Below are 18,573 nucleotides of genomic sequence, written 5' to 3'. Positions count from 1 at the left end.
CTTGTTTCAATCAAACAACAGATATCATCAGGCAGCGACTTGACTATTCAAAAGTTCAATGAATAACCTTATTCATTGGTTATTCATTGAACTTTTGAATAGTCAAGTCGCTGCCTGATGATATCTGTTGTTTGATTGAAACAAGTGGCTATTTGTAGCAGCGGGATGTGAGCATGTTTATATAACAATAAACAAGTATTATCGGCTCTTTTTATTGAACACTATCTAACAACCTCGTTGAATTCATTAGTCCATTACTTTTGAATATAAAAAAAACAACGGAAAATGTGTGTGTCCGCCTGTGTCTGTGCACATTTCTCTACCAAATAACGCTGTCAATTTTCTGATCTACAGACACGAGATTTGACATAAGGAGTATTGAGATTTCGGAAAATCTTTTTAATCGGTTTTCGGCCAGAAATTTGGCTGTCAAGGGGGTCAAAGTTGAACGATTTGACCTTTGAAATCTTTACCAAACTCCTCCGCCAATTCTGGGTCTAAACACTTGAAATTTTAGATGTAGGTTACTTGGATATGGATCAAACTTTATAACTTGATTTGAGCCCAAAACAATAAATGTTAAGACGTCAAAATTGTGGTCAAAGTTTTTAAAAAAATTGGACTTTTGCGGTCTCTATCAAATTACTCAGCCAATTTCTGGTCTGAACATTTGAAATTTTACATAAAGGTATTCAGAAATAGCGCAAACTTTTTCATCTGTTTGGGTCGAAAGTTTGAGCTGCCAAGGAGTCAAAATTCAAAAGATTTTACCTTTGCGGTGTCTAGCAAACTACTCAGCCAATTTTGGGTCTAAACATTTGGAATTTATACATAACAATTATTAAGGTATGCGGCATTTTGATACGTGTTGGGGCGAAAATTATGCTACTAAAGGGTAAAAGTTGAAAAAAATGGACTTTTGCAGATTCTACCAAATTTCTCCGCCAATTCTGGGTCTAAAACTTTAAATTTTAGATATAGGTAACTTGACATGGATAAAACTTTGTATTTGAATTTGATACCAAAATACTAAATATTTAGGTGTCCAAATTAGAATCTAAGTTTGGTCTAAACATTTGAAATCTTACATAAAGTGTATTCATACATAGGGCAAGTTAATAACAGTACATAGAGCTCGTGCAATGCCAGGTTGAACCGCTAGTATATATATATAAGTGAAATGGTCTGGGTGTGTGTATGTGTGTGAACATTTCTCTACGAAACAACTCTGTCAATTTTCAGTCTATAGACTCTAGATTTGACATAAAGAGTATTGAGATTTGAGAAACTCTTTTTAATTTGTTTTCGGCCAGATATTTTGGCTGGCAAGGATAAACGTTCAATGGTTTGACCTTTGAAAACTCTACCAAAATCTTCCGCATATTTTGGGTCTAATCACTTGAAATTTTAGATGTAGGTTACTTGGACATGGATCAAAGTTTATAATTTGATTTGAGCCCAAAACCATAAATGTTAAGGGGTCAAAATTGGGATCAAAGTTTTAAAAAATATTTATCTCTGCAGTCTCTACCAAATTACTCAGCCAATTTCTGGTCAAAACATTTGAAATTTTACATAAAGTGCATTCAGACATAGGGCAAGTTTTTAATCAGTTTTTGACCAAAAGGTTGGCAGCCAAGGGGTAAAGTTCAAAAGATTTGACTTTTGCGATCTCTAGCTAACTATTTAGTCAATTGAAAATTTACATAAAGGGTATTCAGACATGCAGCAAGCTTTTTATCAGTCATTTGGCTGCCAAGAGATCAAAGTTGATAGAGTTGATCTTTGCAGACTCTACGAAACTCATGCGTCAATTTTGGGTCTAAACACTTGAAATTTTAGATGTAGGTTACCTGGACATGAGTTAAACTTTTTAATATATATACATATGCACATAAAGTCATGAACATTACATAGGGCCCGAGCAAAGCCGGGCTGAACTGCTAGTATACACACACGTGCGCGCACACACATGTGTGTGTGTGTGTGTGTGTGTGTGTGTGTGAATCTATCAATCAATCAATCTGTCTATCTAATGCATCCCTCGTATATTTATATCAATCTACCTATCTCTTACCGTCTTTATTACAAGGTAATTGAATATCATCAACGCTGGCAAATAGCTTTATTTATTAAGCTTTATTTAGACTGGATGGTTGTTGGTTGCTGTAGAATGTCTGGCATCATCTTCTAGATTCGCCCTGTTAACATGATTCTAGTTAGCTTACAATATCTATCGAGATTTAGTTTGAAAAAATGTTAACTAGATATGAATTATGACCGAGTGACTGATACGCACACCAATGCCTATCTCTAACCGGTATGTCGCCACCGGTGTTTTCGATCCATATAAAGTGACGACATTTTATTCCAGCTCGTTAAATTCAACGACGCGATTCGGTAATCAAGACGTTTGGATTTAATTCTAATATTAGTGTATTTCGATTTAATTCTAATATTAGTGTATTTCAATTTAATTTTAATATTAGAGTATTTCGATTTAATTCTAATATTAGTGTATTTCGATTTGATTTTAATATTAGTGTATTTCGATTTAATTCTAATATTAGTTTATTTCAATTTAATTTTAATATTAGTGCATTTCGATTTAGTTCTAATATTAGTGTATTTCAATTTAATTTTAATATTAGTGTATTTCAATTTAATTTTAATATTAGTGTATTTCAATTTAATTTTAATATTAGTGTATTTCAATTAAATTTTAATATGAGTTTATTTCGATTTAATTTTAATATTAGTGTATTTCAATTTAATTTTAATATTAGTGCATTTCGATTTAATTCTAATATTAGTGCATTTCAATTTGATTTTAATATTAGTGTATTTAAATTTAATTCTGATATTAGTGTATTTCAATTTAATTCTGATATTAGTGTATTTCGATTTAATTATAATATTAGTGTATTTCGATTTAATTCTAATATTAGTGTATTTCGATTTAATTCTAATATTAGTTTATTTCGATTTAATTTTAATATTAGTGTATTTAAATTTAATTTAAATATTAGTGTATTTAAATTTAATTCTGATATTAGTGTATTTCGATTTAATTTTAATATTAGTGTATTTCGATTTAATTCTAATATTAGTGTATTTCGATTTAATTTTAATATTAGTGTATTTCGATATAATTTTAATATTAGTGTATTTCGATTTATTTTTAATATTAGTGTATTTCGATTTAATTTTAATATTGGTGTATTTCAATTTAATTTTTATATTAGTGTATTTCGATTTAATTTTAATATTAGTGTATTTCAATTTAATTTTAATATTAGTGTATTTCGATTTAATTTTAATAATAGTGTATTTCAATTTCATTTTAATATTAGTGTATTTCGATTTAATTTTAATATTAGTGTATTTCGATTTAATTCTAATATTAGTGTATTTCGATTTAATTCTAATATTAGTGTATTTTGATTTAATTTTAATATTAGTGTATTTCGATTTAATTCTAATATTAGTTTATTTCGATTTAATTGTAATATTATTGCATTTTGATTTAATTCTAATATTAGTGTATTTAAATTAAATTTTAATATTATTTCAATTAAATTCTAATATTAGTGTATTTCGATTTAATTCTAATATTAGTGTATTTAAATTTAATTCTAATATTAGTGTATTTCGATTTAATTCTAATATTAGTTTATTTCGATTTGATTTTAATATTAGTGTATTTCGATTTAATTCTAATATTAGTTTATTTCAATTTAATTTTAATATTAGTGCAATTCGATTTAATTCTAATATTAGTGTATTTCGATTTAATTCTTATATTAGTGTATTTCAATTTAATTTTAATATTAGTGTATTTCAATTAAATTCTAATAATAGTTTATTTCAATTTAATTCTAATATTAGTGTATTTCAATTTAATTCTAATATTAGTTCATTTCAATTAAATTCTGATATTAGTGTATTTCAATTAAATTCTAATATTAGTGTATTTAAATTAAATTCTAATATTAATATATTTCAATTTAATTCTAATATTAGTTTATTTCAATTTAATTCTAATATTCATGTATGTCGATTTATTTCTAATATTAGTGTATTTCAATTTAATTCTAATATTAGTGTATTTTAATTCAATTCTAATATTAGTGTATTTCAATTTAATTTTAATATTAGTGTATTTCAATTTAATTTTAATATTAGTGTATTTCAATTTACTTTTAATATTAGTGTATTTCAATTTAATTTTAATATGAGTTTATTTCGATTTAATTTTAATATTAGTGTATTTCAATTTAATTTTAATATTAGTGTATTTCAATTTAATTTTAATATTAGTGCATTTCGATTTAATTCTAAAATTAGTGTATTTCAATTTGATTTTAATATTAGTTTATTTCAATTTAATTTTAATATTAGTGTATTTAAATTTAATTCTGATATTAGTGTATTTCAATTTAATTATAATATTAGTGTATTTCAATTTAATTCTAATATTAGTGTATTTCGATTTAATTCTAATATTAGTTTATTTCGATTTAATTCTAATATTAGTGTATTTAAATTTAATTTAAATATTAGTGTATTTAAATTTAATTCTGATATTAGTGTATTTCGATTTAATTTTAATATTAGTGTATTTCGATTTAATTCTAATATTAGTGTATTTCGATTTAATTTTAATATTAGTGTATTTCGATATAATTTTAATATTAGTGTATTTCGATTTATTTTTAATATTAGTGTATTTCGATTTAATTTTAATATTGGTGTATTTCAATTTAATTTTTATATTAGTGTATTTCGATTTAATTTTAATATTAGTGTATTTCAATTTAATTTTAATATTAGTGTATTTCGATTTAATTTTAATAATAGTGTATTTCAATTTCATTTTAATATTAGTGTATTTCGATTTAATTTTAATATTAGTGTATTTCGATTTAATTCTAATATTAGTGTATTTAAATTAAATTTTAATATTAGTGTATTTCAATTAAATTCTAATATTAGTGTATTTCGATTTAATTTTAATATTAGTGTATTTCGATTTAATTTTAATATTAGTGTATTTCGATTTAATTTTAATATTAGTGTATTTCGATTTAATTCTAATATTAGTGTATTTACATTTAATTCTAATATTAGTGTATTTCGATTTAATTCTAATATTAGTTTATTTCGATTTGATTTTAATATTAGTGTATTTCGATTTAATTCTAATATTAGTTTATTTCAATATAATTTTAATATTAGTGCAATTCGATTTAATTCTAATATTAGTGTATTTCAATTTAATTCTTATATTAGTGTATTTCAATTTAATTTTAATATTAGTGTATTTCAATTAAATTCTAATAATAGTTTATTTCAATTTAATTCTAATATTAGTGTATTTCAATTTAATTCTAATATTAGTTAATTTCAATTAAATTCTAATATTAGTTAATTTCAATTTAATTCTAATATTAGTGTATTTAAATTAAATTCTAATATTAATATATTTCAATTTAATTCTAATATTAGTGTATTTCAATTTAAATCTAATATTAATGTATGTCGATTTATTTCTAATATTAGTGTATTTCAATTTAATTCATATATTAGTGTATTTTAATTTAATTCTAATATTAGTGTATTTCAATTTAATTCTAATATTAGTGTATTTCGATTTAATTCTAATATTAGTGTATTTCAATTTAATTCTAATATTAGTGTATTTAAATTAAATTCTGATATTAATGTATTTCGATTTATTTCTAATATTAGTTTATTTAAATTTAATTTTAATATTAGTGTATTTCGATTTAATTCTGATATTAGTGCATTTCAATTTAATTCTAATATTAGTGTATTTCAATTTAATTCTAATATTAGTGTATTTCAATTTAATTCCGATATTAGTGTATTTCGATGTAAGTCTAATATTTGGGTATTTCAATTTTATTCTAATATTAGTGTATTTCAATTTAATTCTAATATTAGTGTATTTCAATTAAATTTTGATATTAGTGTATTTCAATTTAATTCTAATATTAGTGTATTTCAATTAAATTCTGATATTAGTGTATTTCAATTAAATTCTAATACTAGTGTATTTCAATTAAATTCTGATATTAAGGTATTTCGATTTATTTCTAATATTAGTTTATTTCAATTTAATTCTAATATTAGTGTATTTCGATTTAATTCTGATATTAGTGTATTTCAATTTAATTCTAATATTAGTGTATTTCAATTTAATTCTAATATTAGTGTATTTCAATTCAATTCTGATATTAGTGTATTTCGATTTAAGTCTAATATTAGTATATTTCGATTTAATTCTAATATTAGTGTATTTCGATTTAATTCTAATATTAGTGTATTTCAATTTAATTCTGATATTAGTGTATTTCAATTTAATTCTAATATTAGTGTATTTCAATTTAATTCTGATATTAGTGTATTTCGATTTAAGTCTAATATTAGTGTATTTCGATTTAATTCTAATATTAGTGTATTTCGATTTAATTCTAATATTAGTGTATTTCAATTTAATTCTGATATTAGTGTATTTCAATTTAATTCTAATATTAGTGTATTTCAATTAAATTCTGATATTAAGGTATTTCGATTTATTTCTAATATTAGTTTATTTCAATTTAATTCTAATATTTGTGTATTTCGATTTAATTCTGATATTAGTGTATTTCAATTTAATTCTAATATTAGTGTATTTCAATTTAATTCTAATATTAGTGTATTTCAATTTAATTCTGATATTAGTGTATTTCGATTTAAGTCTAATATTAGTGTATTTCGATTTAATTCTAATATTAGTGTATTTCGATTTAATTCTAATATTTATTTATTTCAATTTAATTCTGATATTAGTGTATTTCAGTTAAATCTAATATTAGTGTATTTCGATTTAATTCTAATATTAGTGTCTTTCAATTTAATTTTAATGAGTTATTCGATTTGAAAGGGAGGAACAGACCAAATATCAAGGTCTCATGTAAAGAAACTGGAATCTTAGGGAGATATCAATCATACCAGTTACTATAGGTGTCAAAGGGGCTTATGAATAAGAACTTTTAGTCCTACCTTACTGATATACCTGGTGAAATCCAGACAATTGCACTTAAGGGAGCCACAACGATATTAAAAAGAGCTCTCGGTTGGTTTAAATAAAATGCAGGTTAATGCGGGCAGCTGGTTTGGCTGCCCCATACCCAATGTTACAATCTTCAAAGGAAGCAAATAAAAAAAGGGACAAGAATGAATATTCATCTTGTTGGATCCGAAGAAAATAATATACACTTAAACAAAAACAAAAAAAAAAACTTTAGGTGAGAAAATATAAAATATAAGTGTCGCCCTATACAAAACAACACTACAGCGTTATTTTAAGACTTTTATTGAAAAAAATCAATTCCGGTAACTTAATTGTGTAGTAAAGCTGACATCTATTCAATGTAGCCGCCTTCAGCCTCAATCAGCGCCTCGATACAGGTCCAGAACAGGGAGCATGCCTTTTCCGCAAGCACCGGTGGGAGCTAAGCGAATACTCGACGGATAGTGGCGATCAGGCTGACTTTGGTGCTGTAGGAGGTCATGTTGGTGATGTCCTTGACATATGATCAAACGAAGTAGTCCGGCGAGTTCAGGTCGGAGAGCGCCACCGAGAGAAGGGTGCAAAATCGTAGCAATCCTTCTGGAGCCAAGCCTGTGTCGCTTTGGACTTCCGGGCTGGCGGCGAGTCCTGCTGCCACACGCAGAGTCTGTCAGCCGCCACCTGGTTGCACCAGGGGTTCACTACACTCTTCAACACATTCAGGTAGACTTTGGTGTTGAATTTCAAGCTGACCACGGAGATGTGAGGTAGCATGACGTGACTCTCACTTGAAATTACACCAACGACCATAATTTTGCCCGGAAACTTTGTTTTCATCACCTTGGGCACGTTCCTCTTATTCGTGTCAATCCAGCGATGCATTTTGAGGGTGCTGGCAATGGTCCTGTTTCATAACTTGGATCAGTGGAGAGCAGGAGTTGTGCAGCGGTGCATCTTCGATCTTGCCCGTTGAACATTGTGTTACATGATAGAAGACTCCTATCTCGCTTGGGATTTTTATGCAACTGGCGGACTCATAGATGGTCTGCAAAAAAAAAAAAAGAAGAAGAAGGAAACCGGTTTTCATCAAACGGAAATGAAATCATTCTAGAGCGACAATTTTATCGTTCCACCCACTAAATAGTATACAAAAAACAAAAACAAACAAAACAAACAAAACAAAACAAAACAAAAAAAGAAGCGCGTTATAATAGATTTAATTTTGCAATAGTACAAAATAAAAATAAAATACGCATCAAGTGCGCTTGAAAGCCAAATAACAACGTAATATTAGGAAAATAAACAAATATTTTCCTAATATTACGTTGTGATTTGGCTTTCAAGCGGAATTGATGCGTATCAACGTTTCTCTATGGAACTCATACCCTTGACTTGCAATAGTACTTCAATTTACGAATTTAATAATATAAGAACTAGAAAATATAACTACGTATGCCTATAATAAAGGCAAAGTTTCTTACCCTCATAGCGCATAAATAATAGTAAAAACTTGTAAAATAAAATTGATTCATCAGAATTTTTGCTGTATTTTCAAGAAGAAAGATTATAAAAAATCTTATATATATATATTTTTACTCTCTGTAAAACCGGTGAATTTTCTAAAAATTGCCCCGATAATCTAAAAACGGGGAAAATGGAACCAATATTGTTACTACGTAATTTGTGGTAAACAATAAAAACAGAGCGATTTTCGAAATTCTCTCAAAAATCAAACAACTGATCAATTTCGTTAATTTTCTTACAGACCTATTTAAAAAAAAAATCTGAACTATATATAAATTGAAAATAAAATAATATAAAACATTCTGCTATTTTGCTCCTACACCTAACGCGATCTTATCAGAAGTTTTTGGGTTGGGAGGATTGCTTTCATAGTTTTTTTTTTTTACATATTAAAATATAATGGAATGATGAAATAAATTTTGGTTGCAATCGTTGCCGATTTATACGATTTTTCTCGATTTTTCGGAAAAAAAATTGGAAATATATTAAGATTATTTAATTTTTACGAATCGTTTTATTATTCCTTAATTATATTTAGTAGGTTTTTTTTTGCCTGTGAAATTTCCAAAGATTTCTGAAATTATTTCTGATTTTTAATGATTGAATTTTTCAGACTTCATGCAAAAATATGTGGAAGATTGACTGTTAAAACTTATTATGAATGAACAAACAACTGTAAATAATTAATTTTGTTTTTAAATATAAGCCAGTTTTGAATAGTGAATAATTGCAAAATATATTTAGAAATCAAACGCGACTAATTTTCTCTATAGATGACTGATGGCACAAAAATCTGTTCGCCCTTCGCTGATAAAAATCGTAGCGTTACTTGTTTCTTTTGTCAAAACAAAAATATAATTTCTAAACAAAATATCTAAAACAATTATGAGTTCAGAGTTAATTAAATTTCTTTGTGCACAGCATGTTTAACAATATTAAATAAAATTTCCGATAAATTAATTTAAGGATTTACTGTAGATATATATAAAAAAAGCTTTGTTTAAGGAATTAAAAATCAATATTTTTTAGAATAAAGCGGAATTTAATAAAATTTTGAAAAATTAGTATATGACCGAGAGCGATTAACATGCGGATTCTATACTAACCTTTTTCATCCATTTACTACCATAGCGAGAAAAATATATAAAATTCTGATGATGCCGTATATCGTCGAAATATTAATTTAAAAAATAAATACTTGTGTATTTTACATAATATTGCGTTGTAATTTGGTTTATAAATTTATTTCATTATGTATTTAAATTTAAAATTCAAATAACACTTATATCACGGAAAACGCAACTTTGACTTTTATATCACGCGCGCCAAGCATAATCTCCCGGCATTAGAAAATATCACAGCAGATAAACAAGACGCGGGTTATCTATTAACTTTTTCTTACATTTAACCACCATGGTGAGGAAAAATGTATAAAATCCTGATGATGGCGTATATCGGCGAAATATCAATTTTAAACAAATAAATATTTGTTTATTTTACATAATATTGCTTTGTAATTTGACTTATTTTATACGTATTCTATTTGAAAATTTAAACAGCGCTTATATCACGGAAAACACCATTTTGTATACTATAGTATATATTTCTTCTTGTCTTTTGAGTTTATTGGACTCCAGGACAAGCTATCCTTTTGTCTGGCGGACATATCCGCGGACTAACACAGGTTATTTCAAATTTCAGTTGCAAAGGGGATTACGACCAGAAAACAACTCGAATTAGCTTGTTATTTCCTCATTGGTACAGTCCTGGTGTCACCCACGTGATCTAGACCGTTCTCCACGTCTCTCACGAGATATCGAGCATTATCTTGTCTCTCTCGTGAGCGTTCTCTTTCTCTTTTTTTAGAGTCCTTTTGTTCCCCATCGATGACGTCACTTCGCATACATTTATATCCGCGCTGTGTTACAAATTTACACCAGTGTTTGAGTAGTTGTGCATCAGGGTTAGGGTTAGGGTTAGAAGAGCATTGACTCGCGAAGACGACACCCGCGTATAATGTTCAAATTCTCTTTTATCTCATGTAAGTTTAATTTACAATTAAGCAAATCGAGATTGTAGACTATTTCGGTGATTTGAGGGCTCGGCTTTATTTATGCCAGTACAACGGCGTTTACAGTCAGCACATCAGCTCTTAACCATTTTCTCTTTATGGTCCAAGCAGAATTGATTAACCTATTGCCTTTCTCAAATATTATTTTACCACACCAAAAAACAAAAATCCTTTAATTATTTTGAAAATTTGCAACAGTAGTTTCCAATAAATAACTGTGAAATTGTAAACTAAAACTTTATCACGTGCTTTTTGAAGCTTAGTACTTTATAAAAGTCATATGGATTTTTATTATTTGTGTTATGATTTACATGTAAAACTGCTGTTGTTGTTGTTGTTGAGCATAATTTTTCATTTCGAATGAATCAGATGATTTTTTGTTGGCATTCGTTTCCTGGTATCTTTCTAGATATAATTCTTTCCAGAAAAAAACATCGGGTACTAATTGAAGAAGCAACATGAAGGTTGACAAGATCCCAAGTTAAAATGTTTCTGTAGAAAGAACTGGATTCGAACTTGGTACTCTCAGGTTGTCAGTTCGTGTCCTTAACAACTTAGCAGTTGTCACTTTATATGTACTAGGTACGGGCAACAACGGACGGAAAAAAAGGGGGACCTCGTTTTGAAAGCCGATTTATCATAATTTTTTGTAGGTTTCCGACTACTTTTTGATTGTATTTGAAAGATAAAGGACTAAACTTAATTTCCAAAGGAAAAAAAACACGTTAAAAGACGTGAAAAACACACGTGAAAAGAAAAGTTATGAAAATGTTTTCACGGCTAGTTACCAAATTCAACTAAATTTTGAAGTTAAATAAATTCATTGTAAAAACTCATTTAAAAGATAAATATTAGTTTTCTGGCTCAATTTCAAAGATAATTAGTAAAGTAAAGTCCTAAGATATTGAATTAAATTAAAAAAAAACACCTTGTTTGTACAAAGCATAAATTAATTAGCCCAAAACGAAGTGATTCTCAAAACGCAACAAACTAAAATTTTGTAAACACGAAAATTACGAAAGCCCAAAATTTCAGGCAGTCGAAAGACTGAAAATGACATCATGTAATTAAAAGGGAGAAAGTTCTTTTTTCCCCCAGTCGCGCATCCGTACATTCCTTTTTTGAACGTTTGTATTAATTTTTGCATTTTTTTAATTTAATTATTTTTCTATGTTCCTATTTTTAAATTAATTTTTTTCTTAATTATTGTTCAATATTATATAAAAAAATATGTTACGCCGAAAGTTTCACATTCTTGCGAGCAAGGAAATTATTAAAATCTTGCATATAAAAATTATGCGAACCCCGTAATTTAAAAAAAAAAATGTAGAAATATTTTTTGCAATTATAATTTTTGTGTGTGAAAATGTCAAATAAACAATGCTTAATTCAATGGTAATATCGGTAGTTCGAGAAATTCATTTTTATTCGAGTTATATCGTATTCATTAATATGGATTTAGGGGAATTTTCCGTAATGTTCGTATAAAAATTATTTTATTTTATTTTTATTTTTACAAATTGCGATGCTTTATTTATATATAAAAAAAGCAAAAGTAAATTCTTGCGTTTTTTATTCACTACTGAAAACTATAACTTTAGTAAAGGTATTTTTTGTTTAAACAAAATAATACATTTCCACTCGGATTTAAATAAAAATGATTAGTTCATTATATTCCGCGATCATCATTTGATAAATACTGAAAATTTCATTAAAATTGGTTAATTTCCTGGATTTTAGTGATTTTTTAAGTAAAGGGGGGGGGGTGAATGTTTATACATTTTGAGCATCGGCATTCATTTTGCCCGTACCTTATATGTACTAACGCCGATTTCTTTTCTAAATTTTAGATGTTATTCATCCAGGGCAACGCCGATTAAGAAGAAACAAATTTTATGCGTATTTGTTTTGTGTATTTTTTTTTTTAGCTTTAGCCATACATAAGTGCTCATAGTCAACTGTCCTTTTACAAGGCTACTCAACGTTAACTGGAAATTATTTCCCATTAATTAATATTTATTAGTAACTAGCGGGGATACCCGGCGTTTCCCGGATGTTTGAAGATTTGCATGTGTGGTGGGGGTTAAATAAAAACGAAATGGAGAATAAAGAATAAGCGAACGTAATAACCCTGTTTAAATATTACAAATTAAAAAAAAAAAAACAGCGAACGTGATGCAAAATAAAAAATAAGCGAACGATGTTAAAACTTCTTTAAAAAAAACAGCGAACGTGATGGAAAATTTTTTTAAAAGTGAACAAAAAATGGTGTAAATAATCCTGTTTCAATATTAAAACTTTAAAAATCGAAAAAAGAAATATATCTGACATCTCGGCTCGAACGCATAATCTTAAGATAATGACGCTGCTACTATACCGACTATACCACGTGAGCGAAATTAGGTGCTTTTTTTATTTAAACGAATTCAAGAAATACCTTTTTTGCGCATGCATGTATGGCTAAATTGTCATGAACAAACGATTTTTTGCTACCCCTCCTTATAGAAAAGTGCCCAGTTGAAGGTGAAGGAATTGATGTTTTTAGCCAATTTTTCGGTATTTGTCGTCCGAAGAGTCGATCTTCAAAATGATACCGATCTCGTGAAAATCCGTGGCCTCTGTCGAAAGTTTTTGTGAGATATATAAACATAAATACATGCATACATTTAAACAGATTTTTGCCTCTTATATTATAGATAATATAAATTAATATCAGTAACATTGCGTTGTAATTTGGCTTTCAAACGTACCTGATACGTATTTTTATTTTATTCAAATTAAATCAACACTTCTATAGCAGAACTCACACCCCTGACATAAATTAATAATAATTAATAATATTAAAGGAAACAAATTAATAATATTAAAGGAAACAAACATATTTTTTTCGTGATCTTGTGTGGCAGCCATCTTTATAAATTGCTACAAAATTAGTGAATGATAACAATAACACCAGATCCATTTTTATTTGTTTTTATTATTATTTTTTTAATTTTTGTTTCGATTTTTCTTAAAACTATCCGCAAGACATTGGGCGATTTTTGGTGACGAAGTCGGGTGTTCCCCTTTTAGTTATTTTGTAATTTTCCCTCACTGAAGTTAAACGATGAAGGTGTTTTCGCTCCGTGTTAATGGAGGTTCTCGATCGTATCGTGTCGTGTCGTGTCTGGTGATCGTTAAGGAGTTTTACGCCGTAAGCATTATCTAATGATAAGATAGACGGGAATAAGCGTGACTTAAAAAAAAAAAATTCTGACAGTTTTGTTGGCGGATTGCTCAACATCGCGTGACGTTGGCCGCACGCATCACTTGCCCGACTAATCTAATTGAATTTCTTTATAAATTCATTACTACTACTACTGCTGCTGCTACTACTACTACTACTACTACTACTACTACTACTACTACTACTAATAATAATAATAATAATAACCATGAGAGGTTCACGAGATTTTTGATATGGAGAAAAAATAATACCTCTTCAGTGTTCGCACTTACATTCATATTTAAATATAATAACTAGGCCTGTGACAACAGCATATTCTTGTCATTGTTTTGACTCTCTAGTATATATCCGACACAGTTAGACACAGTTAATCAACTGAGAACCACATCACTCTATCTATAAAAACCTATGAGTCAAAATAATGAAAAGAATATTCTCTCGTCATGGCCCTAATAATAACGCCTGAGACGGTGAAGCTAAAAAAAAAAAATAAATAAAAAATAAAAAAACGGATAAAAAAGACATACTTCTGCAATTAGTGAACGATTTTGCCTCGACACATCCCGGGAACTTAGGTAAACCGTCGGAATATGTCAAACGCTGATCAAATTTTAAAACGCTAGAACCCCCCCCCCTCCAACTATTATATAGTAATTACAATAAAGAAAATTAATGTGTATATATATATATATATATATATATATATATATATATATATATATATATATATATATATATTAGACATTAAGAGGAGATTATAGATAGATATATAAATACCCGTTCACATACATTTTTCACGATAAAGATAGAACCCAGAATTAGATAGAATCGAGCAATTGCATCGACAACGGACAACGCCAGACCCAAAGTGGGTTTCGATGGACTGCATCTCATCAGTGACGTGCTCCGACACAGGCGTGAACCCAGGTCGTCGCACGCATGAAGTGTGCAATACTGACGACCTAACCATATGGGCCACGACGCAGTATATTGGCTATGCCTCGATTTTTAAATTCTTATATTTTTATCCAGTTCTACATTCTACGATGTGACAAGAAACGCGTCCTATACAACTAAGATAGTTACTGCTGGTATGCAGGCGGTAGATATTACATCTACAAACATTAACTGATATATATATATATATATATATATATATATATATATATATATATATATATATATATATATACACTAGCACGGGTACCCGGCGTTGCCTGGGTTGACATGAAGTTCCGTTTGAAACACGCCTGCTATACAAACCATTTTAATCATGGGTAACGTGGATACCCCTAACAACAATTTCAAAAATAAAAGAACGGATAAAAACATGTAAATGTAATCGCCTCCAAAAAGAAGTATCTGATACCCTCTCCACCAGATATTTCGGCAGAAGGGATCACTGTCCTAAGAAAACTCACGATTTTGTGAACCTAAAAAAATAATTTTTATAAACATTAATGCGTGCATTTATTTTTATTTTGGTAAATGTGTAGTTTAGCGACGTAAATTATTTACCAGACAAAAAAAATATAAAACCTATTTATTTTTATATAAAACACATTGTTAGACCCAAAGAAAAAAATCATTTTTATTATTTTTTATCATTTATATTTATTATTCAAGGCCGCTATATTGCTTTTAAAATTTTACCTTTCTAAGGTTTGGCAGATTGGCCTTTTTAAGCTCTTTCATGAATCATGTTTTTCGCCGTTATGTTTTTTTTTGTAATGAAAGAGCGTATAAAGGCCAAATTTGGCCTTAAAAAAGCCAATTTGCCAAACCTAAAAAAAGGCCACATTTTAAATGTGTAAGGCGTGCATATTTAGTCTAATAAAAAATGATAAAAAACATAAAAATGAATTTTTTTGTTTTATTTCAGCTTTTGAGTCTAATAATGTTTTATATAAAAATAAATAGTTTTATAATTTTTTATGTCAAATAATTTACGCTGCTAAACTATCCATTTATCTTTATTTTTTGTAAGGGCACATTTTTACTGGCTTTTTTTTTTTTTGTAAATAAAGGAAATTTAAGATTTGCTTTTTTTAGAGGGGGGGGGCTTTCGATTTGATTTTTATTTGTCATTTTATGCTACTAATGTAACCCCCACCAAAAAAATTGAATTTGTCATATTTTAGGCTTTGCTTTGTTTATTAAATTGTTAGGTGAAAGTAGAGAATGGTCTCATAAAAAATAATTAAATTTATCGTTATTTTATGTTTCCAATGTTATTCTCTCCTCAGTTCTTTCCCTCCCCCTCAAACGCCAAACTTTAAAAAGATGTTATAGGTGACATGTCTCGTTGAACGCTTGGTGCCCAAAAAGTGGGTGCTCATTTGACGTTAAATTTATAAAGAAAAGTGATCCCACACTCCAACATATTATTTTTTTTTAAAATTTATTTCTCTCATAATATTTATAAGGGCTGTTTAAATGTATTAGGCTGAAAAAAATTATATCTCCATTTTTTTAGGGGTTAAACACCGCTGGGTCACGTCGTATAGAATTACCTTTTTAATTAGAAAATTAAGTTTGTAATCGATGAATTTTACGCAAAAAAAAAGTGTAAATTGTGGAATTTAGAGTGGGGGGTAGTAGATTTAATTTTTTTTTAGGTATTAAACGACGCTGAATCACGTGGTAAAAATTTACCGATTTCTGTATTACCGTAAGGAATAAAATAAAACAAACATCTTTTCAGTTTATTTCGTAAGTGTTTTTTTTTTTTAAATATTTAAAGAAAAAATGAAAGCCAAACATTTTTTCTATCTACACGGAATTATTTTTCTAGCTAGAAACTTAATGAAATTACCAAATGATATTTGGTAAACGTGTTTTTTATGGATAGCATAATGGGGGCAAATAACTCTAAAAATTTTTTAAAAAGGTCGCTGTTGGAAATATTAATTCCAAAATAAATTAAATTAAATATATTATCAATATAATTGTTGTTTAAAATTTATTAAATAACAATTTAAAATAGAATACTTAAAATAATTCTCTCGCAAAAAACATTAACTAAGATATCGCTATTTAGTAAAATCAATTTATCTTAATGTCATATGCAAATAAGGTAATCTCTTAATTGTATATTTTTGCAAGTATCATACTATATATAGGAACACATGTATTGTATATATATATATATATATATATATATATATATATGTATAAAGTAACACACGTATTGTATATATTAATCAAATGGTTAACAAACAAACAAACAAACAGAAATATGAATATATATATATATAATTTAAAGGAGATTAGAATAATAGTCTAAAGAGCTAAGTGTATTTTAATGTAATAGTGAAATTACTAGTTTAATTAAAATACAGGAAATGCTCGTTGTAATTTAGATATATAATAAGCTCGATTATAAATCACATTACTTAATATATATATATATATATATATATATATATATATATATATATATATATATATATACACCAAATTTCAAGATGTTGACCATCCATCTTACCGTTTATTTCTTAAGGTACGTTACAATGCATACTTCTTAACAGCACCTGTTTCGTAGCGCGAAATCATTCATGTAATAATGTGGCAAGTGGAGGTTCACGACGACTGGAAACAAATGCCGAGATAAGCGGAGAGCACATACAGCGCCTAGAATTCCCAAATGGTCACCAATCTGGTACTAGTCAGGCTCAACGTTGCTTAACTTCGGTGATCTGACGGGAACCAGTGTGTCAACGTAATTATGCCGTACTAATGTTTTGATTTGCCCCCCTACACACAAATTTCAAGATGTTGACCATCTTGCCGTTTATTTCTTAAGGTACGTTGACATGCACACTTCTTGGCAATACCTGTTTCGTAGCGCTGAATCATTCATGTACTTATTATATCAATTCTTGAATTTATTCCGCCCTTAACTCATCAGAAGAAAAACGACTTATCAACTTTAAAAGAAAATAAAGACACATGGGTATGATTACAAAAACCGAAAATTAGGAGAGAAGTTGCAATTAGTTTTCTTCTGATGAGTTAAGGGCGGAATAAATTCAAGAAATTACATAATGATTACATGAATAATTCTGCGCTACGAAACGTGCTGTCAATAATCGTTCATCTCAACGCACATTGTCATGTATGTAATTGTCATGTCATTTTTTATATAAAAAAGCCCCCCCCTCTAACAGAAAAACGTACAATAAGTAACTGTTACCAAAGGCAATAAGAGTGACATCTAATAGTTATCTGGTTGGATAAGAAACAACGAAGAAATATAAAAACATTTATCAGGTAAATCGTATTTATCACCGTACCTGTAACCAAACGCAATAGCAGTTACTTTTCTTACGCATTTGCTTTAGTTTTTTACGATTTAAGCTATTTTTAAGTTTTTTTTAATACCATTTTATTTTTTTATTTTTATTCCATATTTGGCAGTTTAAATACGTTAAAATTACTTGCAAATATTTATAATTACTTTGAAGATTATGCAAACAATAGCCCTTTTAGCCTGTTACAAACGGGCAAAAATTATACCCGTTGATTAATGCCATACTGGCTTTCGTTAAGAGCTGCATTTCGTTGTTTACAAAGCCATTCGGCGGAAGTGACGTCAGACAAATTTTAAGGTAGGGATGACCAACAGAGTATTTATTTTGTAAAGAAAATATAAAAATAGAAGTTTTGGCA

Source organism: Euprymna scolopes, chromosome 24, assembly GCF_053919585.1.
Source record: "Euprymna scolopes isolate OS-2025 chromosome 24, ASM5391958v1, whole genome shotgun sequence".
Lineage (NCBI taxonomy): Eukaryota > Metazoa > Mollusca > Cephalopoda > Sepiida > Sepiolidae > Euprymna > Euprymna scolopes.
Note: the sequence above shows the minus strand (reverse complement) of the source record.